The 17,759-nt window shown below is 46.3% G+C and overlaps 1 protein-coding gene across 5 annotated transcripts in view; it reads right to left on the minus strand.

Moving 5' to 3' along the window:
• SGSM2 (small G protein signaling modulator 2) overlaps window positions 1–17,759 on the minus strand; it is a 102,705-nt gene that overhangs the window by 71,167 nt on the left and 13,779 nt on the right. The gene's annotated exons all lie outside the window — the stretch shown is intronic.

Genomic DNA, 17,759 nt, shown 5'->3' on the forward strand with positions numbered 1-17,759 from the left:
GCAAAGCTCTTCTCCAGCATCCCCTTTCAAATAAATCCATTTTATCCCCATCAGCTTTCATGCTCATCCATGGTTGTCGGGAACACAACAAATCAATGGGTTACCTTGGCACAGTTGTGTTCAATAACAGATTTTTCAGCAAAAAAAAGGACACCTGGGTTCCCTTTGCTTTGAAAAGAAAATCGTGGCTCCTGGAGGCTTGATCCGGGATGCGGGATTTCTCTTCCCAGATAGAAAAAGGGCCTTTCCGCTCTGCGGGCCACGGGGAAGACCCTGAGGCCACAAGGGGCCCTAAAAATCTCACAATTCACGCACGGGTTTCTGAGTAATGCTGCTTCCCCGCAACGCTTTGCCAGGGGTGCATGATTCCACCCACCCGTTCCAAACCTTTCCCTAACAGGATGCGAACCCTCTTCCCACGAGGAAGAGAGCATCCTAAGCCCCAACCTCTCTATCTTGAACTCACATGGAAACCCAAAGATTTGGAAGCATTTCCTGCTTCTTGCCGGGGCAATAAATAGGGTGCTGTTGTTATACTGCACGATCGATCGATCGGCAGCTAGGCAGAGGGCTTCGTGGGCCAGCAGAGAGGAAAGATCTGCTCAGCGGTGTGAACTCTGGAGAAGCACATTGTCGGCTGCCAGAGATGGCGCATGGAGGTGCGTGCGCAGAGATACATCCTGCCCCTGGCAGGCTAATCGGCCTCTCCCTTTCCTGACATCAGAGCCACCGATTGAGTAAGATGAGCTTCCTGTTATGATACACAGGAACGGACAGGTCATCCCGGTTGCGTAGTCGGAGAAACACAGCCAAACGGGAGCGCTAAAAAGGTCACATCACACAGAGACGAAGCTAATGCAGCAGCTTCTTGGGCATTCTTTAGGATTTCCTTGGGTTCGAATTTTTTGGGGTGTGTGCCTCCTCTCTTTCAGTTTCGTGTTCTTTCGGGTACAGGCCCTTTCGGAAAACCTAAAAACATCTAAATCTTTCCGGTTCTTCCATTTTGGGTTTCCCTTTTGGATATTTCTTGTGCTAGACCTAATTATGAATCTTCAAAACTACATAGTCGGGGGGGGGGGGAAGAAGCAGAGTCAAGGCAACAGACAACCAACCCGTCCTAAAATAGTCAACAACCCCAGTACACAAGAAAGAAAAATCAGTCATCCACAGACCTATACAGGTGGTAACAGTACTTTTAAGTCCATATTTCTCATCACCTCATCGTTCTCCTGAATTCCTCAGCAGGAGACAATGCAAACGAGGAAGAGAAATGTATTCACGAGAAAGAGGAATCGTCATGACGATCATAATCAAAGTAAAACACACACACTTTCTCTTAACCTCTCTTTTGGATTCCAAAAACTTCAGAAGCTCTCGACTGTAAAGCCTCGAAAGACTCTGAAAACGAAAAGGCCTTTCTCCCCAATTTCCCCCTTTTGGGTTCATCCAAAAGTCCAATTTCAAATGACTTCGTGATCTCCAGCTTTTCGCCAACAGAACCTTCTGGGGCGACATCGCGCCCGAGGGAATGGCAGAGCTGGGCCAGGCCAGGTTCGGAGGAATCGTCTCAGGCTGCTGGAAAGACGCGCAAGTGTGTCTACACTGCCTAGTTGCAGATGTTTTGATACCTCCTGAATGGCCAGGGTTCAACTCCATGGAATCCAGGCATGGACTGGGAAATTATGTACTACATTTTCCCGTGTATAAGACTATACTTTTGTCTAAAATCTTTAGACTAAAAATTGAGGGTCGTCTTATACACGGAAGTAAGCTGAGGGGAGAACAAAAACAATTGGAGGGGAAAGCAGGGATCAAAGCAATCCTGCAGTGCTTTGATCCCTTTCCCCCCTACACTTGCTAAGACCCACTTAGATTTCTTAATTTTGGATTAGAAAAGAGGCGGGGGCATCTTATACATGGGGGTGTCTTATACACAGAAAAATACGGTATTTGTGGTTTAAAAAACACACATTTCTCTGTCTTTGTTGTGTATGTATGTTACGGAATATAGAAAATGAGGTCGGGTGTCCATCTCCATTTAAGCCAGAATATATACTCATTTTTAAAGGTGTCCCTGGATTCAAAAAATCAGATATTTTCAAGCCTGTTGAATATTCTTTGGGGACTGCTTTAACAATTTCACCTTCTTCATTTATTTGTGCCCTAACGAAGGAGCAGAAGGAGCCACTTACCTCAAGGAGCAGATTTTTCATGGTAAAGTAGCCAATTTTTGGTTGGTTCTTTATCCTTGCGATGATTGAATGTTTGTTGCCAAAGGGAGGGAAGCTGCCTATAACCTTTTTCTGCTCCACAGACCAAAGGGACTTAGATGTATTTAGTTAAAACACACCAAGAACTGAGTGTGTCATTTCGCTGCTCTGTATTAGACCAAGCCCTGCGGATTTCGTACAGCTGCTAAATCAAAGTTTCTTAAGAGTCTGCCAAACACTTTTTAGCTTAACTATTGCAAATCTTGATGAAGCAAAAGTCTGTGAGATAGCCACAGAAAGATTTAGCATACTCATAGCCTCATGAAAAAAAGTAACTTTTCCAACACTGGAACATCAACAGCCTCATTATCTATGTGTGTATTAAGGCTTCATGGGTTTGAGGTTCCATACATTTTTTTTAAAAGGCCATTGTTACTCAGATATTTACATATCTGAGGATGTTCGCTATCCCTGAGACAAGAGATTTCCATTTTGGAAAACCAAAATCAGAATATTTTAACAATTAAAAAAAGAGTTATTGAACAGATGGGTCACTTCTAAACAAACGAACCCCAAAGGAAATGACATACAGTGGTGCCTCGCATAACGAGCGCCCCGTTTAACGATGAATCCACATAGCGATGCGGATTTCGCTTACCGATCTTCGCATTGCGATGTTTTCAGAACAGCTGATCGGCAGTTCCAAAATGGCCACCAGGTAAAGAAAATGGCCACCCGCAGCGTTTTTGCGCGATTTCCTCACTTACCGAGGCGGTGAAAATGGCGGCCAGATAGAGGATCTTCGCATAACGGTGAGTTTTCCCCCCATAGGAACGCATTAAACAGGGTTTAATGCGTTCCTATGGGGTTTTTTGCCTCGTATGGCGACGATTCCGGATAGCAATGATTTATCCGGAATGGATTATCGTCGCTATGCAGGGCACCACTGTATATGGCTGCCGCTTAAAAGCCCAAAGGATGTGGGAGAGACTTAGCAGAGAATCACCAGATCAGGACCCTGGACAGCACTAAGAAACAAAGTACACTACTGTACATCATTCTCTCCTTAAAAGCAGGATGACACGCCTGTCGGGATTTTCCTGACAGTAAAGCATTAGAGAATCTCAAGACTTGGTACCATAAAAGATGTAAAGCTTTCTTATTGTGTAAGCTTGGCGAACCACGGATGGCGTAGGTCGTTGTCGAGAGAAACTTGGGTCACGATATATTTGCCAGGGGTTTTCAGTATTTCTGGACTACAGACCCCATTGTCGTTGGGATGTGCCCTCAAATCGCTTCCGATTTGTGGTGACCCCATGAACGGGTGACCTCCAAAATGTCCTCGACAGCCCTGCTCTGCTCATGCCAACTCAACCCGTGGTTTCCTTTAGGGAGTCGATCCATGTATTTGGTCTTCTTTTCCTGCTGCCTTCAGCTTTTCCTAGCCTTATTGCCTTCTCCAGAGAATCCTGCCTTCACACAACATGCCTAAAGTATGTGACGTTACAAACGCCTCAGTGTGGCTCACCAGAGAGAAAGGCTTCGGTGGGAAGAGGTTGAGGCTAAGCTAGGCCGAGCGCCACTCAAGCTTCCTGTCCCTGTCATAGATGGGAGCTTTCCTTCTGAACAGGAAGCTTGGGCACAGCTAGGCCTAGCTAGGCCTCAAAGCCTTCTAATGTAGGCCTTGCTCCCGGGTGAGCCACAGTGAAGTGCCTGACGGTCAGGTAGAACTCCCAGAATGAGGCATTATGGGTTTTGGTGTCCAGAAAAAGTCCCATCCCTAATGAAGAAGCCCCATGGACTGGGATGTCCGTTGGCAAAAACAACTCCACGGTGCCAAGTAGAAACAGTTTTGTATCCACGTGCTGCGTTTGCTGCAGGTGACTCACACTCGGCGTGGGGTGGCTTTCTAAAATAGAAAGGGAACAAGCCTCACCGTGAGCCCGATGAGAGGGAAAACAAGCTATATATACACAAGCACACAATACGCACCTCCGTAAGCCAAGGCTGTGGAAATGCCACCCCTGCAAATCCTGCTGGAACAGCTTGGCAGCTTCTCCTCGCAATTAGTCCAGGTGTTATCACAACACCCAACCTCACCTCTGCCATTTAAAAAAAACACATTCCTCCCAGGCAGCCAGCTCCCTCCTCCTCCTCCTCCTGCTGCTGCTGTGTGTTTTGGGCCAGGAGGTGGGGAAACCTTCGAAATGAACCAAGAAAGCTCAGCAATGCCGGACGGATGGACAAAAAAAGTGAACTCATTCGGGACATGATGAGAAAGGCCATCTGAAGCCAAGCTGCAGCAGTTTCGATTCCTTTGCATTGCCTATATTCAAGTCATTTCGCTGGTGGGATCGTTTAGAGAGAGTTTGGGAATAAAGCCAGCCTGGGTAGCCTGGGGCCAGCTGCACAGTCCCACGGACTGCCCCCCAGAAGAAGGGAAGGGCGAACCGCTTCTATTCTTGATACAGAAAGCCTTTAAAAGGGTTGTCATAAGCCAGAACTGACGTGACAGCACACAATTATTATTATATATATGCATTGACTATGCAAAAGCCTTTGACTGTGTGGACCACAGCAAACTATGGCAAGTTCTTGAAGAAATGGGAGTGCCTTGTGACAAACCCAGACCTACTGGGATCTGCCACACGTTAACTAAGCTGCCACCAACCATTCCCTATAAGAAGTCACACAGACCAGGGATGGATTTTTAACAAATAAAAGAATAAGGTTTATTTAAAACAACACACAGGGAAAATAAAATGATCAGGTGAATAAGATATAGTAACGTGGCTTAGTCTCATTCATACATGCACACAGTTTGGTTCACACAGAACACTTAACTTGAAGCACAGACCCTGAACCTATCAGTTCTGGCTAACCATACAGACACCTGAACCTATCAGGTTGGTACTGACTGACACACAGTAGTACCCTGTCTGACACACAGACTCCCACACCAGCTTCTTCTTCCCAGCTGCTGCTTCTTTTTTTTTCCGCTCTCCACACACGCTTCACATATATATACAGTACAGCCCCTCCTCCTGATGTCCCGCCTTCCACTCCCCATAGGATGGAACTTTCCCTCCAAACCCATGACAGACAGGTAACATCAGTGCTGTATGTAACACCTCCCCTCTTTATAAGTTGTTTTGTAGGGGGAAAGCTAACGTGCTTTTTCCCAAAAAACAACCTGAATCCAAAACATACAAAAACATTTATACATACAATATCATACTTACTTATACTTACATTCTAAGTTAACCATATCAATTAGGCATTTAAACATTTACCATATACATTACATCAAGTTACCTTTATTCATACAAACCAAGTTCAACAAAAACAGGTACATTTAACTCTTTGTCATCAATATATATACATAGTCCATGTTTCTTTCGCCGTCTTCATTCTTCAGGTCTTCTTGACAAGGCGTCAGCAACACAGTTCACTGACCCTCTGACCACCTTCACTTCAAAGTCATAGTCTTGCAGATTTAAAGCCCACCTCATAAGTTTACTATTGTGGGTTTTCATTGTCTTTAACCATTGCAGTGGTGAATGGTCAGTGCACAGAATAAAATGTCTTCCCCAGATGTAAGGCTTGGCCTTCTGGATCGCGTAGACTATGGCCAGGCACTCCTTCTCCACGGTTGCCAAATGTCTCTCACCTTTCTGGAGTTTCCTACTCAGGTAGGACACTGGATGCTGGTCACCATTTTCATCCTCCTGGCAAAGAACTGCTCCTACCCCGCTGTTAGACGCATCGGTGTAGATGATGAACTCCCGGTCGAAGTCTGGAGCACGCAGCACTGGATAATTGATGAGCGCCTGCTTCAACCTCTGGAACGCCTCCTCACCGTCGCTGGTCCACGGGATGCGGTCATCAGTCTTCTTCCTCGTCAGATCGGTCAGCGGAGCTGCAATCTCGCTAAACCTCGGGATGAACTTTCTGTAGTAGCCCACCAACCCAAGAAATGATTTGACTTTTTTCTTGGTGTTGGGTCTGGGCCAATCACGAACGGCTTCTATCTTGGCCTCTAGGGGTTTTATCACTCCTCCCCCTACTATGTGACCCAAGTATTTTATTTCTGGGCTACCCAGCTGCAGTTTGTTCTCTTTGCAGAGCCTAGGCCAAAGCACTTCCTCCCCTGGGTCAAAGTGCCTCTCCCTGCCTTCCTGGTCATTCCAAGCTTTCTTTCTGACCTTTTGAGCTTGCAGGGTCTCTGCTGCTAGCTCTAGGTTTCTCTTTAAGTCATTCCTCAAGGTGTCTATGTATGTCACAACGTCTTGTGGGTCATCCTGGGTGATCTGCTCCCAATTTTGTTTGATCAAATCAAGGGGCCCTTTCACCCTTCTCCCAAATAAAAGTTCAAATGGACTGAACCCGGTACTGGCTTGTGGCACTGATCGATAAGTAAACAAAAGGGATTGCAGCTTCTGGTCCCAATTGTTTGGATTCTCTGCCAAGTAAGCCCTAATCATGCGCATTAGAGTCCCATTGAACTTCTCAGTTAACCCATTACTTTCAGGGTGATAGGCAGTGGTTTCCTTGTGCTTAATTCCACAGATTTGCCATAACCGTTTCATGAGCTTCAAAGTAAATGATGCTCCCAAATCTGTGATTATTTCTGAGGCAAATCCCATCCTGGACATATACCCCACCAAGGCATCTGCCACTGTGTTAGTTTCAATGTTAGTCAAGGGTATGGCTTCAGGGTACCTCGTGGCATGGTCCACAATGGTGAGAATGAACCTGTTCCCCCTCTTTGTGGCCTTGGGCAAAGGTCCCACAATATCCACCCCTATGCATTTGAACGGAGTGTCAATCACAGGCAAAGGGCACAACTTTGCTTTGGTCCTGTCGCGGCTATTCCCCTGCCTTTGACACACATCACATTGTTTACAGAACTCCCTGATCTGCTTCCCTATGTCAGGCCAGTAAAAATTCTGTGTGATTCTCTGCTGTGTTTTGTTCACCCCTAAGTGCGCAGCAAACATGTCAGAGTGCCCCCTTTGTAAGATCATGGGGCGATACTTTTCAGGTACCACTAGCTGACTTCGGATCCCATCTCCCCCTTTTGAGATATTCCTCAGGGTCTCTCTATACAAAATCCCCTTTTTCTCTAGAAATCTCACTGGGGTTTCAGGTGTTAGCTGGGCGTCAGTCACCTGCTCAAAACATTTTTGGAGAGTGGCGTCTGCCTTTTGCTCTTGGCCAAATCGGCTGTCTGTGGTTAAGGTTTCCACCACAGCTTCTGAACTCCCCCCACCTGCTTCCGTCTCTGGCTCATCATTACCCCCCTGAACTGTCCCCGTGGTGGCTTGTGAACGTGTAATCACTAGCACCCGTTTCACATGTTCAGCCAGGTCATTTCCCACGAGCACGGCTGCTGGCAGAGTCGATGAAATTGCTAGCCGCCAAACTCCCCTCCAGCCTTGAAAGTTCACAGGTACCTCCGCTACTGGCAGTGAGATCACCTGCCCCTCAATCCCTGCCACCTTCATGCTCTCATTTGGGATTACATACTCCCTAGGAATAATATCTGGATGGCACAGGGTCACCTGAGAACAAGTGTCCCGCAGCCCCCGATACTGATGGCCAAGTATTCCTACGTCCACCCCTGCTGTCTCAAACAACTGAGAATCTGTTCTCACGAGCAAGCATCGCTTGACCTCCACAAGAGGACCATTTTCCTCAGCCTGATCAGCAGATGTCACTGTTCCAGATTGAGTAGCCATGGCAACAGGCTCCCTCAGTGACAATGAGCCTTGCTCTTTCTGGACACAGAACACAGCTTTTGGCTTGGTTCCACTCGAATCCTGAGGCACAATTCCTTTTAGCTGCTTTAATTTCTCACACTCTGAGATTAGATGGCCCTTTCCCTGACAGAAATAACATTTTCTGGTGTATTTTGAGTCTTTCTCATCTTGTTTTGGTTTTCCCTCCAAAATCTGAGGTCTTGGTTTCATGTCTGAGGGCTTCCCTTCACCATGGGCCCCTCCCCCTTGCTGGCTTTTCCCTGGTCCCTGAGAGTACTTGCTGTAGGTTTCTTTGGGTTTATCTACAGATTTCCACTCAGCACCTAAGGGTTTTCTTATTTGATAAATAAAATCTGCGATCTCTGCTGCTTCTGCCACAGATTTCGGTTTCCTTTCCCTCACCTGGAATTTCAGTTCCCCATGCAGGACTGAATAGAACTGTTCCAGCGCTATCAAGTCTTTGAGCTGCTGAAAGGTCTCTGTCCCCTCCTGAGATAGCCATTTCTCTAGCAGCCTCACCAATTGGGCCCCCACTTGGGTAAAAGTCTGCTCTGGTTTCTTGGTGATTGACCTGAATCTTTGCCTCAGCTGTTCCGCATTTATCCCATGTCTTGCAAACACCAGTTTTTTAAACTCTGCAAAATCTTTCATCAGTTCCTCTGGCATCTCTGAATAGACTTCGGCCAGGCTACCACTGATTAAAGATCGCATAATGGTCATCTTCTCAGTTTCCCTCACTGAGAAGTCCACAAACGCTCTTTCCACTAGGGAAAAGAACACCTCAGGACAATCTCCCTTGTGGTACACAGGGAATTTCTTCAGGTCAGCTTTAGACAATTGGCCTCCCTCAGAATCCCTATTGTTATTATTGTTCTGATTCATCAGTTCCAATTTCCTTAACTCAAACGCCATTTTCTCTCTCTCCAATCTTTCTTCTCTTTCCATTCTCTCAATCTCAAATTGCCTTCTTTCTCTCTCTAATCTTTCCTCCTTTTCCATTCTCTCTCTCTCTAATCTTTCCTCCATTTCCCTCACCCTCAGTTCATGCTGTTGGGCTAGGAGTATTTTCCTGAGTTCTGGGTTCTGTTCTCCCGTGCTGTCACCCTGCACTGAGCCAAATTCATCCTCAGAACCTTGGTCTACCTGGGGGTCTTTCACTTCACCCATTTCTGCCATTTGGCTTCGAGTCAAGGGCATAATCCCCCCCCCCCAGAACAGGCTGCTTTCAAAAGTCAAGCCTCAAAATAAAGCGACCACTTTTTTTTTTTCCTTTTGCCTCAGAACCAGCTTTCTCTATAGATTGCTGCTGTCCTTCAGCACTAACTTGCAACAGTTGCGAGCTAGAGTCTACCCCCCTCTGCTAGGCCTCGCAGCAGGCAGGCTAAATCACTGTTACTTTACAGTTTTGCCTCAGCTTTTTTCCCGCCAAAAACAGGTTGCCTCAGAGCTCCCTAATCTAGCCCCCAATCTGAGGTTACACGTTCTTCTACTAGCTTACCCCCCCGTGAGGTAAGCCTAGAAGATTACCTACGCGCTCTCAGATTGTCCCTGACTAGACCCCCCTTGCTCTGGGCACACTTGCCAAGGCTTTGCTGGACCACTGGACAACTGGACCAGTCGTATCCCACACGCTGGACACCAATCAATGTGACAAACCCAGACCTACTGGGATCTGCCACACGTTAACTAAGCTGCCACCAACCATTCCCTATAAGAAGTCACACAGACCAGGGATGGATTTTTAACAAATAAAAGAATAAGGTTTATTTAAAACAACACACAGGGAAAATAAAATGATCAGGTGAATAAGATATAGTAACGTGGCTTAGTCTCATTCATACATGCACACAGTTTGGTTCACACAGAACACTTAACTTGAAGCACAGACCCTGAACCTATCAGTTCTGGCTAACCATACAGACACCTGAACCTATCAGGTTGGTACTGACTGACACACAGTAGTACCCTGTCTGACACACAGACTCCCACACCAGCTTCTTCTTCCCAGCTGCTGCTTCTTTTTTTTTCCGCTCTCCACACACGCTTCACATATATATACAGTACAGCCCCTCCTCCTGATGTCCCGCCTTCCACTCCCCATAGGATGGAACTTTCCCTCCAAACCCATGACAGACAGGTAACATCAGTGCTGTATGTAACATGCCTGACCACCTTATCTATCTCCTGAGAAACCTATACGTGGGACAGGAAGCAACAGCTAGAACTGGATACGGAAACACTGCTTGGTTCAAAATTGGGAAAGGAGCACGACAAGGCTGTATATTGTCCCCCGGCTTATATAAGTTATATGCAGAATACATCATGCGGAAGGCTGGACTGGAGGAATCACAAATCGGAATTAAGATTGCCGGAAGAAATATCAACAACCTCCGATATGCAGATGATACCACTCTGATGGAAGAAAGTGAGGAGGAATTAAAGAACCTTGTAATGAGGGTGAAAGAGGAGAGTGCAAAAAACGGCCTGAAACTCAACATCAAAAAAACTAAGATCATGGCCACTAGTCCCATCACCTCCTGGGAAATAGAAGGGGAAGATATGGAGGCAGTGACAGATTTTACTTTCTTGGGCTCCATGATCACTGCAGATGGAGACAGCAGCCCCGAAATTAAAAGACGCCTGCTTCTTGGGAGGAAAGCGATAACAAACCTCGACAGCATCTTAAAAAGCAGAGACATCACCTTGCCAACAAAAGTCAGAATAGTCAAAGCTATGGTTTTTCCTGTTGTGATGTACGGAAGCGAGAGCTGGACCATAAAGAAAGCAGACCGCCAAAGAATTGATGCCTTTGAATTGTGGTGCTGGAGGAGACTCTTGAGAATCCCCTGGACTGCAAGGAGAACAAACTTATCAATTCTAAAGGAAATCAACTCTGAGTGTTCACTGGAAGGACAGATCCTGAAGCTGAGGCTCCAGTACTTTGGCCATCTCATGAGAAGAGAAGACTCCCTGGGAAAGACCCTGATGTTGGGAAAGTGTGAAGGCAAGAGGAGGAGAAGGGGACGACAGAGGACGAGATGGTTGAAGAGTGTCTGCGAAGCAACCAACATGAAATTGACACAACTACGGGAAGCAGTGGAAGATAGGAGGGCCTGGCGTGCGCTGGTCCATGGGGTCACAAAGAGTCGGACACGACTAAACGACTAAATGACGATGATGATATGACACAGATGCTAGAATCCAAACATGAATCATGAACGCATCAGCAATCAATCAACTTTGGGGGTTGAGGCTTGTGTGACCAGTTTTGCAACCAGCTGCACAATCAGGATGCTGCCAGTTTCTGTTGAATATGCTTTTTTTCTCAGCTGGTTGACCACTTATATATTTTTAATAAATTAAATGCTTAGCATGGTGATGGGGTTTGAGTACATCAGGGAAGGTGGGATGAAGAAGGCAGAAACCACAAAGCAAGAAAAACAAGAAATCTCTTCCCTAAGAGCCAAGAAATCAATGGGAAACTTAAAGCAAGTTCAGCATGGCTGAAAGATCAACAAGGCGATATATTATCTCATCAGGGAGGATGGAAATAAGAAGAGAAGCAAGCACGACTGATTCCTTTAAAGAAGAATCCTTTCAAAAAGTTTCAGAAAGTGAAGTGAACAACAATATCTAAGCAACTGGAAGAAATAAATCACCAGAACAGGATACCATATACTGTACATATTTTAACATAGAAAGACTGAAACTATCAAAACATGAATATGCCAACAAATATGGAGGAAAAAACAATGGCTCACATATTCAAAATGTGCAATACATATTTAAATCCCAAAGGAAGGAGACACTAAAGAGTGAAATAAATATAGGCTCAACACATTATCTGTGCAAGAGACTACAACAAAGAAGTTTACATAAATGGAGTGAGGAATGCCAGCTGCTCAACCTTCCCCAAAACTGTGGCACTTCAGATCAAATTTCAAACATGTGTCCACTACTGGCGTGCTGCAAACAATTTCAGAAGAAAATCAGCCTGCATTTTACAGATTACAGGAAGAAATCTACTGTTAGGACAAAATATGGAGACGGAATGGTTTCCTACAGGCAAAGGCATCTGACAAGGGTGCATTTTAATCCCCTTCTCTGTTCCATCTGTTCTCCTTGGGCGACTAGAGAACCGTTTCAACCTAATAAGAAGTCCAGTTGCCATGATTCAATGTCTAAATAACCTCACCTGGAGGACTGAGCATCTTCACAGATATTAGCCATTTAAATGGAAATGCTACAGTATCACTGGCAGCAAATGCCAATGCCTTTGAACAACTACCGAGGACAGCCAAAGAACAAAATGCAAAAGCAGGATTACAGTTGAATGTTAAGATGACTCCCCCCCCCTTAATGTGGACCCTCAAAATGCTGTGCCCAGCACAGCCAATGGCTCAGGAATATGGTAGAAAACATTAGGGATACGGTACGAAGAATAGCTAGGGTGCTGGATTAAGAGAATGGAGTTCCAACTCCCATTTGCCACCTATCTATCTTAGCACTCTTGGGCTAGCCATTACCTCCCTCTGTCGAAATGCTTCCCTTGCAGCGCCTGGAGCTGGAGAGATCTTCCGGAGGGCCACATCGGCATTGGCATATTAACAGCTTTGGACATGTAGGGCAGTGATTCTCCAAGGATAATCACAGTGAGAGAGATTCAGTTTCTGGGTCTCTTTGCTCCTTGTTAATCCCCATGCAAGGAAGGCTGATGTTTGACTTCTTGAATCATCAGGATCTCCTCCTGAGCTGTTTTCTCTCCTGTTCCAGCCCTCTCCTCACTGCCCATCAGCTTTTTACACCTCACCCAGACCCTCTCTCCTCCGAGCAACTCTGCCAAATTCCTCCCATCTTGTAACCAGTTGACATGTCCCAGCAACATCACTTGGAAGTAACTAGTTACAAATCATGTAGTTACAAAAAATCTGGAGGTAACAAATTACACAAGAATTTCCAAAGTTAAAGTAATAAAACAAGTTACTATGTAATTACTTTTCAAGCATAACAATCTTTTGTAGTTATTTTCCAAAGTTACTTTTCAAAGACATTTTAAGGCATTTCTGTTGAATTTTTGCAAGATTTTTTTCCCAGATGCATGCCATTCTCTTACTGGTCCTAAGAATCTTTTGTATTTTGGAATTGTTTCGACAGCCCTGGGAGGAAAGATTGAAAGGATTGGGCCTGTTTAAACCTGGAAAAAGAAGACTAAAGGGAGATAGGACAGCACTTTTCAAAGACCTGAAAGGCTGTCCTACAAAGGAGGAGCAGGATCTGTTCTCCATCATCCCAGAGTGCAGGACATGCAACAATGGGCTCAAGTTACAGGACACCAGATTTCAGTTGAATATCAGAAAAAAACTTCTTAACTGTTAGAGCAGTATGACAAGGGAGTGCTCTAACTTGGATTCCTGCCTTGAGCAGGGGGTTGGACTCTATGGCCTTATAGGCTCCTTCCAACTTCATGATTCAATGAGAGCACATTTAGTTAGGCATCCTTCAGTCTCGAAAGACTATGGTGTCGTGCTCTGTATGGAGGACTTGGAACAGCGTCTAGTGTGGCTGAAGAGGCCAATTCGAGAGTGGCAATCTCTTCCACACTGAAGACAAATCCAATCTGTCCCCTGTCCAGCTCCCTGGTTTTGCTGCTTTTGTGACTTCCTCTTTGCCTCGGCCTGCTGGACAAGGGTCTCTTCAAATTGGGAGAGGCCGTGAAGCACTGCCTGCCTCCAGGCTGAACGGTCAGATGTCAGGGTTTCCCATCTGTTGAGGTCTATTCCTAAGGCCTTCAGATCCCGCTTGCAGATATCCTTGTATCGCAGCTGTGGTCTCCCTCTGGGGCGATTTCCCTGCACTAATTCTCCATACAGGAGATCCTTTGGAATCCGACCATCAGCCATTCTCACGACGTGCCGAAGCCAACGTAGACATCGCTGTTTCAGTAATGTGTGCATGCTGAATATTCCAGCTCGTTCTAGGACTACTCTGTCTGGAACTTTGTCCTGCCAGGTGATGCCAAAAATCCGTCAGAGGCAACGCATATGGAAGGTGTTCAGCTTCCTCTCCTGACGTGCACAAAGGGTCCAGGACTCACTGCAGTACAGGAGTGTGCTCAGGACACAGGCTCTATAGACCTGGATCTTGGTATGTGTCGTCAGCTTCTTATTGAGCCGTACTCTCTTTGTGAGTCTAGAGAACATGGTGGCTGCTTTGCCAATGCATTTATCCAGCTCGACATCCAGGGAGAGGGTGTCAGAGATGGTTGAGCCAAGGTACACAAAGTCATGAACAACCTCCAATTCTTGTGTGGAGATGGTAATAGAAGGAGGTGAGTCCACGCCCTGGCCCATGACTTGTGTTTTCCTCAGGCTGACTGTTAGTCCAAAGTCCTGACAGGCCTTACTGAAACGATACATGAGTTGTTGGAGGTCTTCAGCAGAATGAGCAACAATGGCTGCATCATCTGCAAAGAGGAAGTCCCGCATGCATTTCAGTTGGACTTTGGTCTTTGCTCTCAATCTGTAGAGATTAAAGAGCTTTCCGTCTGATCTAGTCCGGAGATAGACACCTTCTGTTGCAGTTCCAAAGGCATGCCTCAGCATGACAGCAAAAAAGATCCCAAAAAGGGTTGGTGCGAGGACACAGCCCTGTTTCACTCCACTTCGGATGTCAAAGGGATCTGATGTTGAGCCGTCAAAAACTACAGTGCCTTTCATTCCCTCATGGAAGGATCTGATGATGTTAAGGAGACGAGGTGGGCATCCAATCTTGGGAAGTATTTTAAAAAGGCCATCCCTGCTAACCAAGTCAAATGCTTTTGTAAGGTCTATGAAGGCCACTAAGAGTGGCTGTTGTTGTTCCCTGCATTTCTCCTGCAACTGTCGGAGGGAGAATACCATGTCAGTGGTGGATCTGTTAGCTCGAAATCCACACTGTGATTCTGGATAGACTCTGTCTGCAAGCATCTGGAACCTCTTCAGCACCTCACGGGCAAGCAGCTTCCCTACAACGCTAAGAAGAGAGATGCCACGGTAGTTATTGCAGTCGCCCCTGTTTCCTTTGTTCTTGTACAATGTGACGATGTTTGCATCCTTCATGTCCTGTGGTACTCCACCTTCCCTCCAGCAGAGGCAAAAGATTTCATACAGTTCGGTGGTGATGATCTCCTTACCACATTTCAGCACTTCAACAGGGATGTTGTCCCTTCCAGGTGCCTTGCCGGGGGCGACGGAATCCAAGGCCGCAGTTATTTCTGCTAGGGTTGGTTCACTGTCCAGCTCTTCCAAGACAGGCAGGCACTCAATGTTATTTAATGCTTCTTCGGTTACTACATTCCCTCTGGAATATAGCTCAGAGTAGTGCTGCACCCAGCGTTCCATCTGCTGTGCTTGGCCCTGGATGATCACACCTGTAGCAGACTTCAAGGGAGCAGATTTCTTCTGTATTGGACCTAAGGCCTGCTTGATACCGTCATACACTGCTTTGATGTTACCTGTGTCCGCTGCTATCTGTATCTGAGAGCAGAGCTGAAGCCAATAATCATTGGAGCATCTCCTGGCAGCCTGTTGGACTTGGCTACGAGCAGCTCGAAGAGCTTGCAGGTTGTACTCGCTAGGACAGGTTTTGTATGCTGTTAGAGCTCTTCTCTTATCCTCGATGGCTGGCATTAACTCCTCCGAATGGGCTTCGAACCAGTCAGCCATCTTTCTGGTCTTCTTGCCAAAGGTGGACAAGGCGGTGTTATACACAGCGGTCTTGAAGTGTTCCCATCGTTCAGGTGCATTTACATTAGCTGGACCTGGAAGGGTTTCCTCAAGTGCTTGGGCAAATTCCTTCACTTTTCTTTGATCGCGAGTCTTGCTGATGTCAATACGTGGTCTTCCTTCCTTTTTCGTGTGATACAATTTCTTTGTTCGCAGTTTTACTCTACTACACACCAGGGAGTGATCAGTATCGCAATCAGCACTCTGGTAGCTGCGTGTGATCGTAACACTAGAAAGGCTAGAAAGGCTAGAAAGGCTGAGAGCGCATAGTTGATATTTATTGGAAGGTGCAATATCAGAACCGGCCACTAGAGGGAACCAGAGAGGATTTCCCTATACTGTATTTTTCTGGACTGCTGGAAAGGTCAGTTCAACCCATATGCAATACACAACACAACAAGTGACTTTGCCCAGTCAAAGCAATGATAACAATATGGACCCGCTTGCCAAGAAATAATAAATGATGCAATAAGTTCCTTTTCAAAAATAATATGCCAGGTTTTGTCACTGATTTACATCATGATTTCAATTTTGAAAAATGCTTTTTTTAAAAAAAATGTAAATCCTCCAAAAGTCTGGTTTCCAACTTAAATTGTGATTTAAAAGGCTTTGCTTTAAATCATATCCTATTTGCGATCCATTGCTAAGTCGAAGAGCTTGCCTGGGCAACACCGCCCCGCTGCCAAGCAAACCGTTACCACACCGCCGAGGAGGCGCGAAGCCTGTAAACCAGCTTCTGTGCCAGGAAAATAAAACAAAGCAAAGCAAACTCTGGCAGGGCCTCTGCTTTTATTTTCTTCAAATGACGAATCAATCAAAAAAACACTACCTACAAACAGCGGGCGCCCATCAGAGGTAATAACACTCAGCTCCGCGCGGCAGCCATCCTAATGATCAACTCCAGGCCTCCAGGGAGGGAAGGCACCGTGCAAAGAGCTTTAACAAACGGAGAACGCCACGCCGGGCATCCAGGCCGGCAACCCCAGTTGGGACCACCTGAGAATGTGTAAAACGGTAGCATGAAAGGAGGTGATTACAGCCGCTGGGTCGCTGCAAGAACATTTTAATATTCATGATCGCGAGACATCTTGCAAATGTATTTCGGCAGAAAAGGTGTGGGGTTTCATCGTGGGGGCGGCCCACGTCTTCCTGCCGCCTGAGGCAGGAGAAAGCCTGCCGCCCCCTCCCATCTTTGAGGTTGCCATCCACCACGTGCGAGAGCCACCTCCCTTTCTTCTACATCCAAATCTCCTCCCTCGCCCCCATTCAGTGCATGATGGCCATCTTCCTCTCCCTTTTAATTTCACCAGCATCCTTGGGAGGTAGGGTGTGTGGCCCCCGATAAATAACCTAACCTGTTGTTGTTTTTTGGCCAGGCCCGAGTTCGAGTCCTCCTCACTCACCCCTGCACCACATTAGCGCCGTGCGGCAAGTTTTGGTGGCTCTCTATGGCTCTCCGCTCTGACGACCGATAGAGCCAGCCCAATTTCAGAGGAAGAGTTCAAAGAATGAAAGGAAAAGGAAAGAGGAGCAAAACCGAGCACAGACAGACATTATGGGCCTGTAAGACAGAGGGCAAAATCACAGAGTACAACAAGCCAGAGATGCGGGTGGGCCCTGACGTAGGTATGAGCTGGCGCATAATGCCCATCGGCAACAGAATGGCAAAGGTTTATTCCAGAGCGGGCAATCTCCAGACGCCATCTCTGGACTTTGCAGCTCCTTCTCATGACCATAAGCTCTCATATGGCTTGTTTTTTTAATTGACTTTTAATAGGAGGACTCTTGTATCTGTAGAAATCGGTTTCAAGCCCCCTTATGGATGCTGAAAAATGTGGATTTCTCACACATTACCGTATTGTCATATTTTGCATACATTATTTTAATAGTGAGCCTTAGCATAGTCCCTAGCTCCTTCTAGTGGCCAGTTCTGGTAATGACCTTGTGGAAGTCTATTTCTGGAGCAAATGCTATTGGTAGCATGCTCTCTGGCTCCCTCTAGTGGCCAGTTTTGGTAATCACAT

The sequence above is a fragment of the Pogona vitticeps genome, chromosome 7, assembly GCF_051106095.1.
Source record: "Pogona vitticeps strain Pit_001003342236 chromosome 7, PviZW2.1, whole genome shotgun sequence".
NCBI lineage: Eukaryota > Metazoa > Chordata > Lepidosauria > Squamata > Agamidae > Pogona > Pogona vitticeps.